Source organism: Protopterus annectens, chromosome 6.part0 (genome assembly GCF_019279795.1).
Source record: "Protopterus annectens isolate FY-2018-M chromosome 6.part0, PAN1.0, whole genome shotgun sequence".
NCBI lineage: Eukaryota > Metazoa > Chordata > Ceratodontiformes > Protopteridae > Protopterus > Protopterus annectens.
Window position 1 is genome coordinate 1,315,709,050 of NC_056737.1, and position 25,654 is coordinate 1,315,734,703.

Below are 25,654 nucleotides of genomic sequence, written 5' to 3' on the forward strand. Positions count from 1 at the left end.
TGCTGGGGTGCTCTCTGGAGCCTTGAACCAGGTTTCTGTCACTGCACAGATATCGATGTTCTCCATACTGAGGAGAGCTTCGAGTGCGTGCATCTTGAGGTTAAGACTTCTGGCATTTAGCAGCATTACCCTTAGTTTCTTGTTCCTTTGTGCTGTCTATGGGGGTGGGTTTGACTTTTGAGCCTTGCCTAAAAAAGGCACTATGGGGGTGGCAAGAGCCTTTGCCAATATCTGAAAGCCCAGTGGTGACAGGTGCAAGCCGTCCCTAGTGAAGCAATGTGGCTTGTCGAGCATGTCATCCCAGGCTGACAGACACTGGATCCCCTTTGAATGACACAAAATTTTAGCCAATTGTGAAAATCGATCATTTTGTCTTTGTACTGTGGCATCATTCTAGGTGAGGGTAAGATGCTGCTCAAGGTCAGGGTCATACCAGCCTGGGCTACATGATCAGAGAGCTCCTCTATGTCTCTTTTCATGTAGTCCAGGGAGGTACGTCTCAGGTCATTCACACCAGCATGTACAATGACTGAGTCATATTTGCATTTGCTTTGGAGTGATCTGAGTGCTTGCGTTATGTGTCAGATCCTAGCACCCGACAGGCAGCTCACCGTGACCTTCTCTTTATTCAGGCTGGTGAGCGGGACGTCAGTGTGTCTGACAATAGTGTCACCTATAACAAGAGTATCATGTGTGTTATTCAGCCTTAAGGGCTGTGGCTGCTTGGCACACTGACTTTGTGGGTTATGTGTTGTGTGTGTTTTGTTTTGAGGTAGCGTTTGCTTGGATGTCTGCTTTGGAGGTCTCTGTTGCTTAGGTAGATTTTTATTTAGAGCCTCCGAGTATGTTTTTGTGTATTTATGTGTTTGGTTCGCTGATGTGGTGGGACTATGTGATACTGGAATTGTGTTGTGTGAGGTTACCTTCTCCTCCTGACTGGTTACACCAGTTTTGAGATGAGAGAGCTCAGCCTCCAGTTTGGCTAAATAGTTGCATCTCTCACATATATTTGAACCTGTTTGGAGGAGGAGAGGGTTGTCCATGTACATGAGACAGTTGTAACATTGCCTCAAAATTCCCAGATTCACCAGCTGGACTGGAGAGGAAACCATTGACTGACCTTTGAACATGCTACAGTAACAGGGAAACTGAATTTAAGATGGACCAATAGAGGACAGGGTAATCGTAGAGAGTATAAGAGTAAGTAGTGCTTATGGTTTAATAGTGCTAACTTGTAGGATTACTTAATTGGACCAGTGAAGGGCCTTAGATTGAGAATATGGTGTTTAAATTGAGAGATAGAGCAGTTCTAAAGGAAAAAGTGAAGAGCAGACTTTGTGGAGCCAGGAATAGTTTAAACCCAATTAGGCGGCGCTGCCCGTTGTTGCGTTATGCTCAAAAACACGCAAAACCGCGCAAAAGAGGGTTTTAAGAGAGGAAGATGAAGGAGTTTTGGAATTGACCCAAAATGGCCAATAAAACTACAGTTTCAAGTCAGTAACCATTCCCACAGGGGCAGGCAGGCTGCTCAATGTTTTTCACTGCCACTGATCAACAGAGAGACTTTCCTTTAGCCCAAGCAAAAAATGGCCTCACAGAAACTTACAAACAGTTCAAGAACAGCAAGCCTGTAACTGAACTTTTTTAAATCTCAGAAACTGTTTTGGTTCTGGGATAATTATGACCTAAATGTCTTCAGTACTGCTGGTCTTAGTGTCAATAACTTATAGTTTGGAAATGTTTCATCTATAACTTTCTGGATTAATAGATACTACATTGTAGACATCAGAGATATTTGCTCCATCCATCAACTTCTCTTAATCTAATGTTTTCGCCTGATTATGTTTGTCCCATAGGTACGTGTTGGGGGTAGGCATCAGGCTGGGAATTGGCATAATGGATTGAGGATTGATATAATCAAGTTTCAGTTTGGCATAAAGGTTAAGTTGCTTACCTCACAGACACAGGTTAGAGGGTTTGATTCTTACCTTTGAAGGAAATTTCATAGGCTTAAGATTGCCCAGAAAGACAGATAGTCTAATATTAATCTATGAACCAGAGAAGTGGAAAGCTACTCCAGAGGCTGACATGAGTTATCTTATGCTCATCCCATTTCCTTTTGGTCTAATAAGGTATCTACAAATGTCTGCCAAAAGAGGAAGCAGAAAAGGAAACATTTGATCTCAATTTCATTTCCTTTCTTTCCTTCTTTCTTTCATTTATATATTTCCTTTGTTAACCAGGTAAATGAAGTGATCCTAAATGCTTGATTATTTTTGGTTATGACCCAGACCAAATGGTAATGACAAAAAGTACAGCAGGATATGCATGAAAAAGAAAATATAAAAATACACAGTAGTAAATTGGGGTCGATATTAAAAGCACAAACGTTTACTTACCTGAATACCTAAACGCCGAAACATATTCTGTGAACCGCAAATACACCAAATGCCCTAAACCGTAAAATTCAAAAACTTGAAATGTCATAGCTGTCCCATCCCACTGCCTGCTACATACTGCCTACACAAACTAAATAAACCACATACATACACCAACCAAAACCCTACTTCTAACCATACACTAAATATTGCATATACCACCATGTATACACTTAACTTAACCCGCATCCTAACCCTACGATCCGTAACTATCGCACACTTACCTTAAAAAGCTATACCCAAACAAACTAAATAATCCACACACATGCACTTAATAACACCCTACTTCTAACCCTACACTAAATCTAACATACATTACCATCTATGCACTTACCTTGACCCGCACCATAACCCTAAGGTCCATAACTATCACACACTTAACTTACGGAGCTATACCGCAGAAGGGCCAACCATGACGATTCGAAGTTTTGGATTTCGTGCTTCAGGATGATCGATGTTTTCACGGTTCGATGAAGACGTGTCGATGTTTAGGTATTCGGGTAAGTAAACGTTTGTTCTTTTAATATAGACCCGAAAACTGGATGCATATGTATCTATTAAGTCAGCATTTCACTTACCCTAAACAAGTAAAAATTGCCTAACAAATATGAACAATAAGAAAAACATTCACTGAGAACTAGTATAAAAAGAAACTAATCATGATCATAGGATCATCGGGTCTCACTAGGCTATCAGCCATATTAGGCCTTTTTAAGCCTAGCCATGTTTACCAAAAAATTATCCAGGTTTTGGTCCTATATATTTTTGTGGGAGTATGTGTATATATATATATATATATATATATATATATATATATATATACATATATATATATATATATATATATATATATATATATTTATATATATATATATATGTATATATATATATATATATATATATATATACACATACACACACACACACACACACACACACACACACACACACACACACACACGCACACACACATATGTGTGTGTACATATATATATATATATATATATATATAGTTATATATATACATATATATATATATATATATATATATATATATATATATATATATATATATATATATATATATATATATATATATATATATATATATATATATATATAGTTATATATATACATATATATATATATATATATATATATATATATATCTAGGTCTACCTGAAAACACCGAACGCCCACAACGCCGACAACGAGATAACCGACACCGGAAAATTGACAATGGAGATGACCGACGATTGAAAATCCCGATGCTGAGAACACCGACATGTTAAGGTAAGTGCGTGATAGTGACGGACGTTACGGTCAAGGTGCGGGTAAGGTAAGTGTGCGATAGTGACAGACTTTAAGGTTAGGGGCGGGTTAAGTGAGTTAGGGTTAGGGTTCGGGTAAGTGTACGATAGTGACAGACTTTAGGGTTAGGGGCGGGTTAAGTGAGTTAGGGTTAGGGTGCGGGTTAGGTGAGTGTGCAATAGTGATGGACCTTAAGGTTAGGGTTTGGGTTAAGGTTAGTGCATAGATAGTTGTGTATGTAAGGTTTAGTGTAGGTTTGTAAGGTTTTTGGTGTGCTTGTGTTGTATGTGTGTTTTACAGAAAAGGTATTTGTTTGTTTTGTTGATTGTCAGGATTGCGGTTTGTCGGGCATGTGAAGTTTCGTGTTTTTGAACTTTCGGTTTTGTGGTGTCAGTTATCTCGTAGTCAGTGTTTTTGCGTGTCTGTGTTTTCAGGTAGACCCATATATATGTATATTTATATATATATATATATATATATATATATATATATATATATATATATATGTGTGTATAAATATATATATATATATATATATATATATATATATACGGTTCTACCTCACTTCACCGACACGCCGGAACATCGACAGGGAAATCGCTAGCCCCAGAAGATCGACAGCGCAGAAGACCGACGACGGACCAAGAAGATCGACAAGCAGAAGACCGACCGACGGATGAAAGCACCGACGAGGATGCCGAAATGGGAAAAGGCTGTGTAAGTATGCGGTAGTGACGGACGTTAGGGTGCGAAAAGGTAAGTGGGGATAGGGGTGGGTTAAGTGAGTTAGGGTTAGGGAGCGGGTCAGGTAAGTGTGCGGTAGTGATTGTGTTTGGGTTAGGGCGGATAAGTGAGTTAGGGTTAGGGAGCGGGTCAGGTAAGTGCGGTAGTGATTGTGTTTGGGTTAGCGGGATAAGTGAGTTAGGGTTAGGAGCGGTCAGGTAAGTGTGCGGTAGTGACGGACCTTAGGGTTAGGGTTTGGGTCAGGGTTGTAGGTAGTTGTGTATGTGTGGTTTAGTGTGGGTTTGTAGGGATTTTGGTGTGCTTGTGTTGTGTATGTGGTTTTTGGACGCGGAATGTGTTTAGGTTGTTGATTGTGGTGTGTGAAGTGTATGAGGTTTCGTGTTTGTGTACCGTCGGTTATTTCGTTGTCGGGCATGTGGGATTTCGTGTTTTTGTACTGTCGGTGATGTGGTGTCGGTGATTGCGTTGTCGGTGTTGTGGTGTTTCGTTTATGTGAGGTAGAACCATATATACATATATATATATATATATATATATATATATATATATATATATATATACATACATATATGTATATATGAAATACTCAGGCATGAGTGGTCAAGAATTTGCAAGGTATTTCTCTCTAATAGGCCATAGGTGTCAGAGCAGTGGTAAATTTTGCTTAACCATCCACTAATCGAAGTTGTGTTTGAATAGGTTCAGAGAAAAATTCTGCTTTGCTTGGATGGGAAGTCTGTTCCACAGGAGAGGCAGACTGTGACTGATGTCATCTGATGAAGATCATGAAGATAGTGAAAATGATGATAATGACTGCAATTATCCCTAGTATATGACCTAATAAAACACATTTTCCGATTTTGAAAATTATATCAGTGCTTGCAGAATGAGTTCCTAGGTTGGAAAAAATAGCATGGCTATTACTAGTCCTGTAAGGGTATATAGGATTATAGGATCATAGGAGGTTACTAGGCTAATTGCCCTGGGTCCCTTACAAGCCTAGCCAAGAGTTTATCTGCAAAAAAGAAATATCAATCAGCACCTATCGCCTCTGTCAATGAGGGGCACAGGTGGAACCCCAGGACAAATTTTTGGTTTCCCATCCATTCATCAAGACTGCACTTGAAGATGTTCAGCAACGTACTTTGTTTGACAAGTATGGGGAGTCTATTCCAAAGACGGGGCAGCCTCTGGGCAACAAACCTGTCTGTCCAGCAGGTCTTGTTAGTCAAATATTAGATTTAGGCCTTTCAATTGGTAATGCATGAGGATTTAGACTTACGTATATGGAGCATCTCTAGTAGGGCAGTATCCAAGAGTGCCTTGTAGGTGAGACACAGATGACCTCTGAGCAATCTGTATGATACACAGTAGAGTGATAGTGATTTGAGCCTATCCACATAGGACAGGTGTTGGAGGCCATGGATTCTCTTTGTGAGGTATTTCTTTGGCCTTTCCAGTTGGTGCAGGTGTTTAGAGAGGTACATACCAAATGGGATGTTGTTCTCAATTATTGGCCAAATGAGGGAGGTCTACAGACAGGTAATAACCTCCTTTTTTCTGGATGCAATCCCTTTACTTAAGAGATGAGCCAAGTAAAACACTTTTCTGACCACTGCCGCTACATGATGGTCAAATGTAAGATTGTTGTCAACCTGTGTACCCAGGTCTCTCACCAGAGTTTGTGTGCTTAGGGGGTTGCCGTCGATGTGATAATCAGAAGGGGCTGTGTTTTTACCAAATGGTATGATAATATTTTTTTTGCATTTAACTTAAGGCCGTGACTTTGGCCCCAGCCATTTGTTGCCGTGAGACCCTCTTGTTGTATGTTAACACCATTTGGGGAGTCAATGACAGCACCTAACTTACAGTCGTCTGCAAACTTGGTCAGCCACAGGCCTTTTATTTTTGCCTGGACCTCTGAGAAGTAGATGCAAAACAGAAGGGGTCCCAGGACAGATCCCTGGGGAACACCAGTAGTGACAAGTCTGCTGTTGGAGGTAGAGGCACCTATTTTGACCTTGTTGGTCCTATGATTGAGCCAGTTGGCCACCCACCTGATGAGATAGGGATTTACCCCAAGTTGTGTTAACTTTTCGATGATGCCTGAGTGGGGGACTGTGTCAAAGGCTTTGGCTAAGTCAAAGTAAGCTGTATTTACTGACTTTTCCTCATCCAGGGCCTTGGTGACAGTCTCAAAAAAAGTCAACCATGTTCAACAGGCAAGATCTGTCCTTGACAAATCCAAACTGGGTGAGGTCAAGTGCTTGGAGATTGCCTATGTCCTTGTTTATGAGGTCCATAATAATATGATCCACGACTTTACAGATCAGACTTATCAAGTTAATGGATCAGCAGTTCCAGGTTCAGTAGTAGTACCACCTTTGTGCAAGGAGATGACTGTTGGAATGAAGTCTGTACTTAGGCTATGGCTGAATAGGGTGTTCAAAGGCAAGGCTAGTTCTTGCTGGAGATGGTGCAGAATACAGCCTGGGATACTATCAGTTCCCATGGAAACTGTGTTCTTTGCCTTGGATAGGGCCTATACACTTGATGTATGGCGATGTAAGGTGTGGGACAAGTATCAGGGATGTCGAATAGGCCTTTGGGGGGGACAGGGGAGTGAAGTTTGCACTGACCCTATCTGCTAGCAGATTGGCTAAGTCAACAGGATCAGTGTAAGTGGTACCATTAAGAACTAATTTGGAACAAACCTGTGCTTTGCCATGGAGCTTCCTGACATAACCAAAAAAAGCTTTGTGGTTACCCTTTGTTTTGGAGGCTAGTTTTGATTCATAATTGGCTTTGGAGGTTTTCACAAGTGATCTAATTTGCTTGTTGAGGCTAAGGAGGGAGTTTTTCCAATTGGGAATCTGTGTCTTTGTACCCACGAACAACAGTTTCTTCCTTTTGTTGTAAAGCCTGTTGATAGAGGACATCCACCAAATAGGTTTGTGTTCCCTTGAGGAGCAGGTTTTTATTCTGGTGGGTATGGCGGAGTCCATGCAGTTGTACAGGTGCTTGTATACTGCACTGGCATACTGTTCAACATAGTTGTCTGCATCCTCTGATGGTGGTGGTGGTGTGAAGCTACTGATACCCTCCCTTAGAAGGTTGTAGTTAGCTTTTGAGAATTTTTTTTAGCCTGGTTATGGCTGGGGGGGTTGGATGGGATAGAAACTTCGAATGAGATAGACTGGTGGTCTCATCTCACCAGGAAAGAACTTACAATGGGGGTGGTGCAGCAGTCACGGTCACCAGTGTTGGTGAGAACCAAGTCTACAATGTTATCTACCCTTCTGGGGGATGAGACAAGCTGGTCTAGTGTGTTAGAATTGATGAAATCAAGGAATCATTGGGTGATTGCTTTAGAGCAGGAATAGTTCATCCAGTCTATGGTGGGGTAATTGAAGTCACCAAGATCACGGTGTTAGAGAGTAGCTTGATGGAGTCAAGTAGGTCCAGGTAGGAGAAATGGGTGTCCTGAGTCATGGAGGGTGCTATATAGCTGGCTGTAACTTGGATGAGTGTCCATATAGAAAGGAATATTTGCAGATATGGCTTAACTGTGATTTGCAGGACAGTTGTTTTGGATCAATCTGCATGGTGAGATTTTAGCAGTATGAAGTCTCCCATCCCAAATATCAATTTAAAAAAGAGGCTTCCCAGTATCACCCCATGGTGATCCTAAATTTGGAGAAATATTGCATTTAATAAGCAGTAAAGTCATGGCCAACTGACCTAGCCTCCCTTGAAGAACAGATCCTACAGAATCTCTTGGGTGTTTTTTTTTTTGCCGACCACATGGTGTTCCACATCAGGCAGAGGGCTTGACAAGAGCCAGACATGGTAGTATATATGCCTAGGAGACTGAACTAGATCCTATGGCCTCCAAAAAGCATGACTGTTGGAGTAAAGATCCAGTAGTTGACTCCATTGTTATGACACCTATCTTAAAAAGTAGCTCACAGAAAAGTGACTGGCAATCTACCCCTAAGGAATCTCTGGCAGCAGAATGGTTTGCTACATGTATATATATATATATATATATATATATATATATATATATATATATATCAGATATATTTTCCATTTGAGCCTGGTACATAAAACCCATTTTCAGCAAGACCAGGCAAACTGCACCCAAGACACTAAACAATTCCTCCTTGGAAACCTATACTACTAGTTAGAGTCCCCATATAGCAACCAGAGTGAATGTTAACAATCTCTCCATGAAACTGCTAAATAATGAAGTAGATAGATGAGCCTATGCATCTAAGTCAGATGTTGCTATTCAATGTCATGTCTAGCTCAGACAATGTAACTTTGTGCAGAACTTAGTGGCATCCTTCACTGATGCCCCTTATGAAGACTATTCCTTGTTTGAGTCTTTGCCTATCGCTTGTACAGGTGTACCACATTACATGAATGCACTAACCACAGAGGATTCCCTGTAGTCTTAAAAAATGTTACCTCAAGACTTGTTAGGTAAGACAATGACCTGGAAGTAAAACAGGCACCCAGGTGAAACATAACCACAAAGCCTTCTTTATCTGTGTTAGAAACCTCATAAATAATGTCCAGAGCTAATAGTAAATTATATCACATATCAGGACCCAGGGGACTGGCTGACAAATTCTGCTTTACTTCACCCCCCTCACTACCCTCCAGTATTCTTAGATGAACTACACCCCCCCAAATCTCCCAAGAACAAGTTTTCAAGTCACTATCTAAGACCAACAGCACTACATCCATAGCGGCCAGATGACATTCAAGGTTGCCTACTAGATAGCCTGAAATAAGACTTCTGCCATTCTACAGCGGAGATTAGCCTCAAACAGGCTTCATGCCAGATGAATGGAGGACAGCAAAAGTCATTGACTTCCAGAAACAACCCAGGTAATTTTAGACAAATAAGCCTGAGCAGTCTCATCTGTAAGGCTATGTAAAGGATCATTATGGGACTAATAAATAACGATATAGGTAACCTGCGGATTCTTTGCTCAACATAATTTGGATTCATCAAGGTCAGATCCTGCATACTTAACTCATCAATTTTTTTTAAAAAGTCACTGAGGCAATGAATGAGGGCAAATCAGTGTACACTGCATATCTCGTTCTCGCAAAAGCATTTAATACCATCCCACACTTAGGCATCTTAGATAAATTATCCTAGCTAAATGTTAACTACTATGTAACTTGTATAGCAAACTATCTCACAAAGAGAACTCAAAAAAGTAAAGATGGATGGTTCTACTACTTCCAAAAGACCTGTCACTGGTGTAATACCCCAAGTTTCAGTCCTTGGACCACTCCTCTTGAGCATTAATTTTCATATCACAAAGCTGACATTAAGAATTAATGGCTGACCAAGTGACTGAAAACTTGGTGCTGTCATAAACTTCCCAAGAGGACACCAGGATCCTACACGAGGGCCTTTCCCAAGCAAATAGCTGGTGTCAAAACCATGGACTAAAACATAATAAAAAGAAGTGTGTAATCATATCCTTTGGAAAACTGAGACCATTACAAGAGATCTGGGAACCTATGTTGTCAATTATCTGTTTTCTGTCCCTTGATAACCACAAATCCACTATTGTAAGGAAGAATTTTCATTGCACAACGTGTATCTAAATGTATAGTATCTAGATCCAATGACATAATTGTTTCATTTTACTCAACACTTATTAGGCCAATCATTCAGTATAATGCCTGTTTTGATATGTACCTGTCCAAACACATCACAGATGGAATTACCACAATGCTTTCTCATTAAAAAAAATAAAAGGATTAAATCATAATAACTATGCAGAGCATCTCAAAGACTTGTTTCCCTTCTCAGTATCATACAGGCTGCTAAGATGCAGCCTTTCCCTCACGTATAGGGCCTCAGCAGACCCTGTTCTGTAAAATGTATTTATTTATTTTACATTTGATTTCTGGTTAAGTGTTCGGCTGAGCTGGAAGCCAATTTTCAATGGAGACACAGGGAGAAAAGCTCCATTCATCAGCAACAGTTTCACATTTATAAAGAATAATGCAAAAAACACGTCTACTTTATACCCTTGAAACACGAAAAACCCCGAATCCGAATCATGCGACACATGAAGAGTGAACCGCGCATACATCGAATGTACTAAAGCGTGGAAATGTAAACCTTGAACCGTCATAGTCGGCCAACCCACCACCCACAACACACTACCTACCCAAACACAATGAAAAAACACATACGTACACTAACCAAATCCCTACTTCTAGCCCTAAATTAAAGCATCAAAATCCTACTGCTAACCCTACACTAACCCCACATTCACAACTGTCTATGCACTATCCTTAACCCCACCCTAATCCTAAGGTCCGTAACTACCGCACACTTCCCCTATGGAGCTATACCCAAACAAACTGAATATTCCACACACATACACTTAACAAAACCCTACACAAAACCTTACATACACTACAAACCTATGCACTTACCTTAACCACTCCCTAACCCTAAGGTCCGTAACTATCGCACACTTACCTTACAGAGCTATACCGCAGATGGGCCAACTATGCGATTTCGATATTTCCTTTTTCGCAGTTTCATTCGTTCAACATATTTGCAGTTCGCCGTTTATGTATGGCATGATTTGGATTTGGGTTTTACTGCTTTCGAGAGCTTAAAGTAGACCCCAAAAAACAATAGCTTAAAAACAAATAGCAAAAACAAAATAGCGGTAACACAAACAACTAGCTGGGGATTGGAAGTTCAGTAAGTGTAGTATATATACAGATGTTGAATAGAGTAAGGCACAAGCTGCTTAACAGCAGTATTAGGTGAGTAAAACACAGAGTCTGATAGACTGTACTAATAGACACGTCATAATGACAGACCCATAAACCAAACAGGCAAAGTAATATAGAAAACCTAGTCAGGCTTGGAGCAAGGACAGAGCCGCTGATTGGAAAGATGTTCCCTAAGGCTCTGTTTGAATTTGGAGGTGCTGTTTATAATGAAGATGTGCTGAGGTAATAGGTTCCAAGCCTTAGATATTTTGTTGGCGTATAGTGAGTCTCTGAAACTGTTTAGGGATTTGGTTACTTTTAGAAGAAGTATGTCAGAAGATCTAAGTCTCTGATGTTGTGTTAGCTTGAACTAAGTCTTTTAGATCAGGGCAGTTATTTGGTTTGGTTATAATTGTGTGGGCAATGGTGAGTTGGTTGAGTTGAAGTAGATTGGGTAGCTCCATCCAGTTTAACTTTTTTATAGCTAGGCAGTGGTGATCCCTATAAGGAATGTTGGCAGCAAATTTGGCTATTTTATTATAGCATGACTCTAGGAGATTTAGATCAGTTTTACATAAGTTGGTGAAGATTTATAAGGAGTAGAGAAGGGTGGAGAGAAGGAATGACCTAACAGTGGATAGTCTAGAGGTGCTGGTAAGATAAGGTTTAGCTCTACAGAGTTGACCTAATTTTATATGGACTTTTTTATAGTCATTGCTATGTGTTTGTCACGTTTTAGTTGATTGTTGATTATGACGCCAAGAAGTTTGGTCTGTTCTATGGGTTCAATTGCAATTTGGTTGGAGGAATATATGGTGAGTGGAGAGTTATTGTTACTAGTCCTGTTTTTGGTGAAGACCATGAGCTTTGTTTTTTGGGGGGTCAAGGATGAGTTTATTTTCAGCTAGGTAGGTTTCTATGTCTAGTAGGGATCTTTGTGTTTTATCCTGAAGTTTGAGCATGGTGGGAACAGAGCAGATGAGGGTGGCATGATCTGCATACTGGACTAAGGTTGCATGCTTAGTGGCAGTGAGGAGATTATTAGTGAAAATGATGAAAAGAAGGGGTCCTAAAATGGAACCTTGTGGAACTCCTACAGAGACAGGCTGAAGGGTAGAGAGGTTGTTGTTCCATTTGGTGGCTTGTTGTCTATTGCATAGGTAACTCTGAAACCAGCGAAGGGATGAGGAATGTAAGTTACATGAGGCAAGTTTGTTTAGGAGTTTCTGATGCCAGACAGTGTCAAAAGCTTTTGACATGTCTAGAAAGACTGAGGAGACTAGAAGGCCCTTGTTTTTAACGAGGTTTACTGTATTGGTGAAACTGATCAGAGCAGTAGTGGTGCTGTGTTTGGGTCTGAATCCATGCTGAGAGTTGGAATGCATGTTGTTAGTAAGTACATAATGAAGTTGATGATGGTGGACGCATTTTTCCAGAATTTTTGCTATGGAAGAGAGGAGAGCAGTGGGGCAGTAGTTAGAGAACTCAGTGGATGGGCCACTTTTGTGGAGTGGCATGATGTGGGAGATTTTCCAGAAAGTAGAACATACATTTCTGAGATGGAACAATTAATGAGAATGGAGATAGGATAGCAGACAGAAGGAGCAGCTAACTTTAAAAATTAATTTGGGAGAAGGTCAGCAGCATGGGAGGGGGGGTTTAAGCTGTGTAAGAAGTGTTTTAATGTAGCTAGTCTGGATTGGTGATACGGATAAAGAGTTAGGGGAGTTGGTGGGACTTGGGATGGTTAGTGGTACATTGGGGTTATTTTGTAAGAGGGATGTTATAGAGTTGATGAAATGTGAGTTGAATTGAGAAGCTAGACTATCTGAGATGTCTGAAGTGGTTGGTGGTGGGGTGGAAGATTTGCCGGCCTTCAGGGGGTAGCTAATGCTTTGCCAGAATATTGTAGGACTCTGTTCATGTTTCTACTGAGAGGTAAGTAAAAAATATTTTTTCTTGAGTAAAATCTGTTTTTTTACTTGATTCTATAGTTGTTTAATTTCTTGGAGGTCTGTTAAGTTTTTAGTTCAGGGATAGGTTGACCAGGCTTTATCGCATTGTTTTAGTAAGATTTTGGAGTTACCTGATAGCTATGCCAGATGTTTGGATTTGGTACAGATTTTCCTGATGGGAGCTAAGTTATTGAGAATATTCAGAAAAGCATTGTTGAAATATTGGACTGAAAGATTAGTTGGAGTGTTTTAGAGGGCTCCAGTCATAACGCTGGAGAAAGAAGTTAAATAGCAGGGCATAGAAGGTTTTTTTTGTTGCGAATGAGTTTGAAGTTGGTATTCTTGGGGGAGTGAAATTTCTTTCTGAGGATGAAGGTTGGTGCATGGTCACTAAGGGTTTCGGGAAGGCAGCCTGCAGAGAAGTCTGAAGTAGAATTATTTATAAGAATCCAATCTAGGATGGATTGATTGTTTGTTGGAATGTTAGTCGGTGTGGAGATGCATTAATTACACAAAATATGAGCTAATATTCATAGTGGGAATATATGGTTAGGCTTCTTAAGATCTTCACAAATCAATAGCCTAGTGAGGACCAATGAATCTATGAATCTATGCATCTCAAGTTAAATGGAGGCTGCAGAAGTTCAAGCAGGAATGGAAAACTCTTGCACGTATGAGTGCAAAGCTCTCCACACCTCAGTGAATCTTTTTTAACAACCAGAGGAGTGGGCAAAATGTGTGATTTAGGAAGGGCCAGCAGTTACCATTTCAGCAGCATTCTGACAGAAACCAATGTAGCTAAATGGCTAGATCATGCCTTTAATATTCCCTCTAAGATCTGCTACCTGGCCCCTTCCAGAAATTGCTCCCCATTGCAAGACAGTAGCCAGGCCAGAGGTATGGCATTTTTTGCTAAAAAAGAACCATCAAAGAGGTCACACCAGATCAGAGATGGTTCTGAGTCTATCTAAGATTATTTTTCTATTTCCTAAAAAGATGAAGGACCTCAAACCCATTTTATACCTAAGTGGCATAAATCTATATTCTCTGGGGTCACAGTGAAATCAAAGCTTTGCTGTTTAGAGAATGAGACTGATTGTGTTCCATGGGCACTTGGGATGCCTACCTATAGTTAAAGATTACCAAGGCATCCAGAGATTTCTATTCTTCAGAGTAGGTTACCAGTTCAGAACCCTTCCATTTGGTCTCACCATAGACCCCAGGGGTTTATGAAATGTATGGCAGCTGTCATAGCGCACCTCAGACTAACAGATGAAAAACATTTGTGTGAAGCAGATTGAGATACTTTATTTGGGATGCTACATGTTTTATGAAACAATGTTAAAATGTTTTAACAGGGTGATTATTTTTGTCATTATCATCATCATCATCATCATCATTCAACAGAGTTGTATACAGTCAATAAAGTAGCCCTCATGAAGTAGCGTTCACATGTTGTGGCTGTGAGGAGGTTGTCTTTTGTAACAAGGCAGCATTGATTAATGTATCTCTATCAGGTAATGTTCCAGTTTTGGGCAATAAGTCCAGACTGACTCAGTGCTTCTCAGTTCTTAAGAGTCACTGGGTCATGGCAATCGTTCATACCATTGTGATGATTGAATTGTTCATACAGTTGTGATGATTGTCTACTTGGTTCAGACACCTCAGAAATAGCCTGCATGTGTCTTTAATTTCTCCTTACTACATAACCATTATTCATTTTATTTTTATTTATTTATTTAACATTTGTTGCCTGGGAATGTCTGACTAGGTTTCACAGAGCCTGTTTTCAGTGGAGGCCTGGGGAGAAATGCTCCAGATAGTTATTGGTTTGGACTGCATACAATTTCTGTTCTATGGTTTTGCCAGCAGCCACACCTAGTGTCTTCCATCTCTTCTCCCCACCTGACTTTAGATGGATAAGCTCACCTAGGCTCAAGTCAAACAAGGAATGAACAGGATGTCTTTTGCTGTAGAAATATTTGTATACAGATATACCCTTTTGGTCATTTTGCTGAACAGATGTATATGGAGCAGTCTTGGGCAGCATTTTTCTCAAGCAATGGGAAGGTAATTTAAATGCACCCAACATTAGTTGTGCTGGGCTCACACCACTTGCACCATGTGGCATTACTCTACCTGATATTACAACTAGACATGAATCAGGTTGGTTATGGATTGTCTTAGCTCTTAATACTACTCTCTCAAAAGTACTGTTTATTTACAAATGATAAGATAAGAAGTATCAGTATTAGAAGAATATAAAAGAGGAAACAGTCATCAAACATACTTAGAAAGGTATTTGTGGTAAAAGCAATGCACAGTATCTCAGGAGACCAGGATCTATCATACAGTATTGCAAACTAAAAATATCAAGACAGGTAGAAAAACTTAGAAGATATGCAGATAAATATAATGTACAAAAATATAGAAGAAGCAATTCATTGATCATCCAAAAGATTTTACAGAGAACTTGGAAACAAAGCAAAAGGAATAGAAACACCATCAAAAAAGAAGAAATCGACACATTTTGGAGTAATATTTATAAAGATTCTATGAAACATAATAATGATCCTGAGTGGATACAAAAATGTTTTATTTATTTATTTATTTAACATTTATTTACCAAGGTGGTCCAGCTGGACAGCTAGTGTCTGTTTTCAGTGGAGTCCTGGGGAGAAAAGCTCCAAACAGTTACTGAGTGTGAACAATGTAAAATAAAAAATAAAATAACTCAAGATCACAAAGTTTAGGATACACATATATAAAGTTTAACAAGCTAATAACATAGAAATAAAGTACAGTTGTTTGGCCTTACACTGAAGTCTTTTGATGTTACAGAGCTTTGGTATACTGTAGGCATACAGAAAACAATACGTACAGTATACATAAGGGGAGATTCAACTGGACGTATAAGAGAATTTTAGTACCTTTTATCTGCACTTTTTTCAAATAATATAGCATTTTAATTGATTTACTTGTGTTGCATTGAATATTAACTGAACTGGAAGTTTTGACTCTGTTTTTCCAGTTAGTTCCCCATCCACCCTCCCTGGTTCTGTTTTGTTGTTAATCTTGGTGGCTTTGAAACTGCCTGCCCCTCTTGTAAATTTGTGTTTGGATACTCCTTCTGGGCCCATCTTATTTGCTCACTCAACTGAGTGCAGTGAGATCATATTCTGATTTCAGGCACTCCTACTGTGTACAAAGAGAGCATCTGGGAAAGAAAGAAAATTTTAAGCTTGTTTCCTACCTTTCCTGTAAGTGGTCTAGACTGTTTGTAGGCTTCTGAGCCCCCAAGCCTTTGTGTGTTGGAAGGAATCCTTCTAGCTTAATTTTGTTTCTTAGAACTAGCCAGATTTCTAGTTTCAGCACTCAAATCTGTTCCTTTGAACTCTGCACTTGTTCAGAACTCGTTGTAAGCACTAAATAAGCTGCAAATTACTACAGCACTCAACTTTCCTCACTTGTCTAGAGGAAAGCAGTTTTTAGTACTTAATAAACAAGCACCTATCCAGGCATGTCAGCTCCCGGTGATTTCTCCTGTCTACGTGATGAATCTGGGCATCTTGGGGCAATGCAGCAATTGCCTCATGTATTCAGACAACCCTCTCCTCTTACCACCCAACACTACAACCTGTGAGAAATGCACTTATATAGCCAAACTGGAAGCAAATCTCTCTTCACCCAAGACTGGACTAAACAGTCAAGAAGAGAAGGTAAACACTTGCACCACACCACAGTCATCACATAGTCCCTCAAAACCTACACCACCAAAACACACACATAGAAACACAAAACACACACCTACATTTGCAGAGGCTTTCAATAAAAACCTGCCCACACATCAGGGACCTCCAAAGCAGAAACACAAGCAAACTCCACCTCCCAACACAACCCAAATGACACATAGCCCACAAACTCAGTGTGCCACTCAACCACAGCCCATAAGGCATAACAACGTACTCAACACTCTAGTCATAGGTGACGCTATAGTCAGGCACACTGATGTTCCACTCACCAGGCTAAACAAGGAGAAAGTTACTGTCAGCTGCCTGTCAGGTGCCAGGATCTGCCACATAATGCATGCACTCAGGTCACTCCACAACAAGTACAAATATGACACTGTCATTGTCCATGCTGGTGAGAAAGACCTGAGATGTACCTCCCTCGACTACATGAAAAGAGACATGGAGGAGCTCTCCGATTTTGTAGCCCAGGCAAGTATGACCCTAACCCTGAGTAGCATCCTGCCATCACCCAGAATAATACCACAGTACAAGGACAAAATGATTGACTTCAACAATTGGCTAGGCTTCTGGTGTCATTCTAAGGGGATCCAGTATTTGTCTGCCTGGGATGACATGATCGACAGACCACAATGCTTTGCAAGAGATGGCCTGCACCTGTCGCCCTTGGGATTCCGGATACTGGCTAAGGCTTTTGCCACCCCTATAGTGCCTTTTTTAGGCAAGGCTCAAATGACAAATTCAACACCATAACAGGTACAAGTAAGCAAAATCTGAGGATAATGCTACTCAATGCTAGAAGTCTAAACCTCAAAATGCACTCACTTGAGGCACTCCTTAAAATGGAGAACATCGACATCTTTGCAGTGACAGAGACCTGGTTCAAAGATCCAGAGAGCACCCCTGCATTACCAGGCTATAATTCATACCACACCTTTTAGCCACCTAACCCGGAATGAAGCACCAAAGGTGGAGGCGTGTCCATATTCATTAAGGATATCCACACCTCCAGGCTAGTTGCACAGGATAATGCATCCGAGATTATCCAAGTGCGACTAACTCTGGGCAAGACCGCAATCCAAATTGTAGCTTGCTACAGACCCCCCACCATGCCACAGGATTCCCACTCCTCATTTCTTGATACACTGGAAAGTATTAGGGTACAACCCAACACTCTAATAATGGGCAATTTCAACTACCCTACCATTAACTGGGAAAACTACTCATGTACCAACTCTTTTGCTCAACGTTTTCTGGAATTCATAAATTCCAACGCCTTGGATCAACTTATTCACACCCCCACCAGGGGCAGCAATATCTTAGACCTGGTCATTACCAACATGGGCAGCCCATGTTCCACACCAGAGGTCAATTCCTCGTTGGCCAGATCCAACCACAAGCTAATCACCCTAGACATCCACATCCTGCCCCCACCCTCAATTAGGGAAACCACCGTAAAAAACTTCTCCAAAGCCAACTTCACACTTCTTAAGACAGAAGTGGCAAACTTAATGACACCCATGCAGACAGACAATACTGGTACGACTGCTGAATCCTATACAAATGCACTTCATAAGGACTTACACAAGTGCATGGATCATGCTATCCCTAATAGAACCAAGATTCTATCCTCCAAAAAAAAGGAAGCCAATCTGGTGGTCCTCTGCCATAAACAAACTCTACAACAGAAGAAATAAACTGTTGCTAAAAAGAGTAAAATCCCATGACTGGAGGAACTCCCTGGTCAACCTCAGTAAGAAGCTGAGATCCCTCATAAAATCATCTGAAGCTAGTTACAAAAACAAAACTGCCACTGACTCTAAAGACAACCACAAAGCATTCTATAGCTATGTCAAGAATCTCAATGGCAACACTCATATCTGCTCTGAATTACAGCACAATGGCACTAAATATACAGAACCAACTGATATTTTCAACATCCTGGCAGATAGGTTCAGTGCTAACTTTACACCCCTCTCACCCCCTAGAGGGCCCATCTCTACACCGGAAGAATGCAAAGTTCCTGTAATCATGGCTGCACAGGTAAAAAACATACTCTCCAAAGCCAAGAACACAGCATCCATGGGACCTGGAAATATACCAGGCTGCGTTCTACATGAACTACAGAATGAACTGGTACCCTACCTAAGTACCATGTTCAATCATAGCCTCACCTCAAGCTTTGTGCCCACTGAATGGTGCACCATGATGGTTATCCCACTCCACAAAGGGGGAGCCATGATTGACCCCGGGAACTACCACCCCATTAGCCTGATGAGCCTGGTCTGCAAGGCCACGGAACGTATCATCATGGAACTCATAAACAAAGACATTGGTAATCTCCAAACTCTGGACCCTACCCAGTTCAGGTTTGTAAAAGGCAGATCATGTCTCCTAAACCTGACTGACTTCTTTGAAGCAGTCACCAAAGCCATAGATGAGGGTAAGGTGGTTCACACAGCTTATCTAGATCTCGCCAAGACTTTTGACACCATCCCCCACTCTGGAATTATAGATAAGCTTACTAAACTAGGTATAAATCCCTATGTCACAAGATGGGTTGCCAACTGGCTGATGGACAGAACCCACACTGTGAAAGTAGCAGACTCCAAATCCGACTTCGGACCAGTGACAAGTGGAGTACCACAGGGTTCAGTCCTGGGTCCTCTTCTGTTTGGTATCTACTTCTCTGAAGTACAGGCTAACACAGAAGGTCTTTGGCTAACAAAGTTTGCAGATGACTGCAAGCTAGGAGCCATAATCAAAACTCCTAACGATGTGGACATACTACAAAAGGGCCTCACTGAGACAGATGCCTGGTGTCAAAGCCATGGCCTGAAACTCAATGCCAAAAAGTGTATTGTCATCCTCTTTGGTAAAAACTCTGTACCTATGAACTACCACATAAGTGGTAGTCTACTTAACACCGAAAGTGTAATAAGAGACCTTGGGACACAGGTGGACAGTAGTCTCTCCTTTGATCATCACATTGCCACAGTGGTCAGGAAATCCTTCTATGTGGCTCACCTCATCACAAAAGGTTTCTCATCCAGAAAAAAAGAGGTAATTGTTCCTCTCTATTCATCACTCATTAGACCCATTATAGAGTACAATGCCCCTTTTGGTATGTACCTCACAAGACATCTATATCAATTGGAAAGGCCACAGAAATACCTCACAGAGGATTACTGAACTCAAACAGATGCCCTACACAGACCATCTCAAAAAACTCCAGCTTTACTCCGTCGCATATCACCTACTCAGAGGCGATCTCTGCCTAACATACAAAGCTATGTCAAACCCAGAGTTTTGGACATGCTCCACTTAAAGAAATCCCAATCCCTCCGAGCTACATGCTCTAGGAACCTAAACCTTGTCACCACAATAAACAGAACATGCTGGAGGGATAGATTCCTGTCCCAGAGACTTCCCATACTCTGGAACAGACTACCTATCTTTGTCAAACAGAGCTCCTCATTAGCACTCTTCAAGAAAAATCTTGATGACTGGATGGGAAATAGGAAATTCACCCCAGGGATCACTTCTGTGGCTCTGCTCCGCAGGGGCACGGGAAAATAATTTTCTTGGGTGGCGAAAGCCAGGGTACCTTTTTGGCTAGGCTTATATAGGCCCTAGGGCTAATAGCCTAGTACCTAACTATGAACCTATGAGAAAGAGAAGGAGTGTAATACAATGCTATGTGTTGACCAAAGCATAAAGGATAGCTTCATTCAGCAGGGTGGGAGTTCAGGGAGGTCCATTGCAGTTACATAACTGGTTGGTATATAACTGGGATTTTAAGTGGGTTTTGAAGGTGGGTGTACATTTTTGGAGCCTGAGGTCAGGAGGCAGGGTATTCCATGTTTTTGCAACTTCATGACTGAAGAGAGATTCCCCACAACTGTTTTTACAGTGGATATTTTCTATCAGAGCTTTGTTACTGGATTGTACTGCCTGTTTGAATTGTAGAAATTCAGGAGGCCTGTCAGGGCAGGCATTTTTTCAGAATAACATAATACCTGGTGTGCCAGGTTAAGTTGGTGGTATCGCAGTGGGTTTTGGAATTCTAACCAATGGAGTGGCACTGGTGGGAGCATGATCTGGCACTGGTAGCGAATCTGGCCATTTTTATAAATATTTTATATATTTTTTGGAGAGTTTATTAAGGTCAGTTTTATTTAGGTTTGTTATTACAGGGCATGCATACAGTAGTGTTGATAGCAGATGGGTTCTGGCTATGGCGACTTTAGCTTCAGAAGTTAGGTATCGTTTGCAGCGATAGATTGTCCCTAGTTTCTTATGAACTTTGGAGACAGTAAGGGATATATATTTGCTGTATTTTAGATGTTGGTCAATGATAAATCCTAGCAGCTTGGCTTCTGGGACTGGGGTATTAAGGGTGTTGTCAGCTGAGGATATGGAGATGGTAGTATCATGGGTTTTTGTAGGGTGGAATAACATAAGTTGCGTTTTCTTTTGGTTTAATATTAATTGTGAGTTGTTTAGCCAATTTTCTGTTTCACTGAAGGATTGTTGGGTTCTGTGTTGGAGGAGTTGAATGTTGTTTGCGGAGCAGATCAGAGTTGTATCATCAGCATATTGGACTATTTTGGCATTTGTAGTAGTGGAGTGAAATTGATTAAACAGATTGAGTAAACAGGAGAGGGCCAAGGATGGAGCCTTAGGGTATACTGACTGTGACTGTGATTGGGGGGGGATAGGGAGTTAAGCCATTTAACAGATTGTTGGTGGTTGTCTAGATATTTTTTGAACCAGAGTAGGGTGGCCTGTCAAGGTTGAGATCTGTGAGGTAGGTTAGGAGTTCATTGTGGGAAACTGTATCGAAAGCTAGCTTTGGATAAGTCTAGAAAGGTGGCAGAGACAAGATTACCTTGGTTCCTGTATGTGTTTATGATTTTGGTGAAGTTAATTAGGGCTGTGGTGGTGCTGTGGAATAGGAGGAAGCCATGTTGTGAGTTGGATAGGAGGTTGTTGGAGAGAAGGTGGGTGTGGAGTTGATGGTGAATGCATCTTTCTAGGATTTTGGATAGGGGTGAGAGGATTGGGATGGGTCGATAGTTAGAGAGATCGGTGGAGGGACCACCCTTGTGGAGGGGAATAATAAAAGAGGATTTCCACAAGGTTGGGAAGGTGTGCTCAGTGATCGATCTATTTATTAGCAGTGTGACAGCCCAGAATTTCTGAGGGTTGTTGCTATGTTTTTTTGTAGGGAAGTGTAGTATTTCAGCTTGTCTGTCTTAACTTGTTTCTTTGTTTTATTTCTAAGTTCAAGGAAGGCTTGCCTAGTTGTGAGTGTTTTATGTTGATGCCAAATTTTCCAGGCCTTATCCCTCTCTTTTAGTAAGGCCCTTGTGGTGCTTTGTAGCCATGGGGCATGGTTGCTGCACATCCTAATTGTTTTGATTGGGGCTAGTTGGTTGAGAATTTCTAGAAATGTGGAGTTGACGTATTCTACTGTGTTGTCAAGTGGAAGGATTTTGATTGGAGACCAGTTGCAGGATTCTAAGGCTTCTAGGAAGTGGTCTGTGGGGAAGTTTTTGTGGGCACGGGTTTGTAGTAGGGTGTGGGAGTTAACTGATTTAAGGTTGTGCCTAAGGATGAAAGTGGATTGTGGTCACATAGAGAGTCATGCAGTGTTCCACATTGATGGGCAGTTTTGGGCTGATTTTTCAAGGATCCAGTCTAGTATGGATTCCCTTTTTGTGGACTTGTCAGTGTGTGTGGGTGATTGAATGATTTGGGTGAAATTATATAGGTCTATGTGATTGGTGGGTGTTAGAGAATGGATAAAGTTCCAGTTAATATTAACATCGCCTATGACTATGGATTCTTGGGGGAGGGAGTGGGAAGTCAAGTGGAGTATAGACTCTAATGTGGTCTGGTTGTCCCTTGGGGGTATATAGAACATTTAGGTGCTTGTGCTGGTTTAAGAGAAATTTTTGCACATTTGATTTTGGCATTTTTGGAGTTAGGGAGTTCTTTTTGCAGTAGCTGGAGTTTTAGGTTGGTTTTGTAAATTAGGACAATACATCCACCTTTTTTGTGAAGTCTGTCTACTCTTTGAATGTTATATCTGGAAGGGGCGGTAATGGAGTTGCCCTTGATGGGTGGCTTAAGCCATATCTTAGTTATGAGTATTATGTCGGGATTATATTGGGCGATGGTTGAGTGCAGCTCTTCTATTTTGTTCATAATACTTAGGGATGTTTAAGTTGAGTATTAGTAGGCCTGTGGGTTTATGCTTAAGTGGTAGTTGGGAGTTTAGACTGTTGTTAATAATTGTTGTTGGGCCTGGGTTGGGGGTGAATATCCCCTCCTAGTAGTAGTTGCACTTCTATGTTGGTAATTGTTTTAAGGTACAGTATCATTAGATTGTGAAATTTGAGGCATGGCTGTTTTTTTGGATTGTGGGGTATAGTAGATTCGGGAGGTGATTTGAAGCTGTAACTAGATGGAGATGTGATTGAGGGTTTGTAGGTTTTAGAAGTGGTAAGGTGTAGGGTGGGGGATTTAGGGCAATTATGCGTGATGGGTGAGTGGAGATATGAGGTGATAATGGAAGCTGTGCAGAGGCATATGAGTAGGGAAAATAGTAATGGAGAGTTGCATGAGTGGGAGTGAGGTGTACAGGGCATGGTAGCAGGGGCATGGGGTGAAACCTGGTCATGTGGTTAGTGGGTGTGGTTGAGGGGTCAGGTGGTATGGGGTTGAGATAAATGTGTCAGTAGTGGGGGTGGGGGTGAATTGGGGGCAGGGTAGGGGAGCAGACTGAGCTTGGCGAATAGAGCAGGGATGAACAGGTAAGTGGCTGCAGAAAACAATCAGTGTGTTGGGCAGGAGGCTGTGTGAAGAAGTCAGGGAGTCCTGGAGTTGTGTGTAGTGACTGTTGTTGGACTTTGCCTGTAAAGAAAGGTGTAAGTGGGTGGAAGTTCATTTTTGGTATTGTCAGAGGTGGTGGGGGGAATCAGGAAAAGACTGTGCTAGGGGAGGGAAAGACTGAGGAGGGTCCCAAAGTGAGTGTAGTAGTATGCCGGGCATTAAAATAGGAGATTTAGGCTACTGAGTTATAAAAATATAACAATTAAGAGTTTAGGCTACTGAGCTAAAAGTAGTGAACTATGTGCACATAAAAAACACTTTCCACTGCCAACCCAGTTAGTGTGCTTACATGTAAAAAACAGATAATAACCTTAAAAGGTAAAATTAAAAGAAACAGTAAGGCAATCTAATGTAGAGGATATGAAATAGGATGAAGTAACAGCCAGAGAAATGGAAGTAGAAGAAAAGCTCATAACTGAAAAACCTTAGGCTCAGATGCAGTGCCTAACTTTTGGCTAAAAGTATAAACATCTTTGCAATAAGAATTATTTGTATGTGCATCCTAAATTGACACCAAACCTGGTTAACAACAGGGAAAATTAATCCTTAAGAGCGAACTTGCAAGCCATCCTAAAAACTATAGACCAATAAGTTGCCTTCCAGCAATATACAAACCATAAACTGGAACTGACGCTGACAAGAGTTAATAGTCATTTAGAGAAAAAAACTGAATTATGGCAATAGAACAAAAGAGTAACAAAAGAAAGTCATATGGAACAAAGGATCATTTGTTGCTAAATAAAACCATAACAATGAATTGTAAAAAAAGGGAGACTTTAAGTATGAGATGGATAAATTACAATTATTAATTTGTCAGCATCTGACATTCATAGATAAAAGAATGCTTACGAATGTTTAAGATACACACCACATTGATCAATTACATTACAGCCACCATGAAACAGTGGCAAACTACTTTGCATCAAAGTCATGACAAAGGGCAAATTATTATCCAAGGGATAAAATTCAAAGTGGGATATTTCAGGGTAATTCTTTGTCACTGCTACCTCTTTTTTTTTGCACTAACTTTGTTTAAAGACTTTTCATCTACTTTTAGGGATGACCTAAAACTATAATTCATCACACGAGGAGCTGAAAGCACAGCTGAAAATGATTAAAACTTTCTCAGATGATATTAGAAAGTCACTTGACCTTGATAAATGTGCTTAAGCAGGATTCAAAACAGGAAAGCTGCAACACCAAGAAAATATCAGTCTGGGACATTAATGGGATATAAAGGAACTTGAGCAGGAGGTAATACATACAGTTTGGGGAACTGATGAAATATCAACAATAAAACATAAGTAAATGTGAATAAAATTCAGTAAGAAATATTTTAGAAGACTGAAACTAATACTGAAAACTGGCTTGACATTTAAGAATAAATTCCAAGCTATACACCAATGTGCTCTTCCTGTTCTAACTTACAATTTTGGGGTGACTGGCCAGAAAAGTTATTGGATCAGATGCACAGGAACACAAGAAAAATGTTTCATACTTACCAAATGATATATAAAAATTGGTGTACACCAAGATTATTATATATTCCTCTGTCTGAAGGAAGTATGGGTCTCCATGACATTGCTTACATGTATAGATCTGCATTTGTGGGGCTGCATACTTATCTGCTGCCCTCAGCAGATCCAAACATATTGAAAGTTTTAAAACATGAGGAGAAGAAGTCTAAGATGACTTCTCTGCTTAGTTTAGCAGAAGCTTGTCAGTCTTAAATGGGAATGAAAATCAAATCAGAAGAAGAGAAAATCCGGCAGCAACTGAATGTGATAAG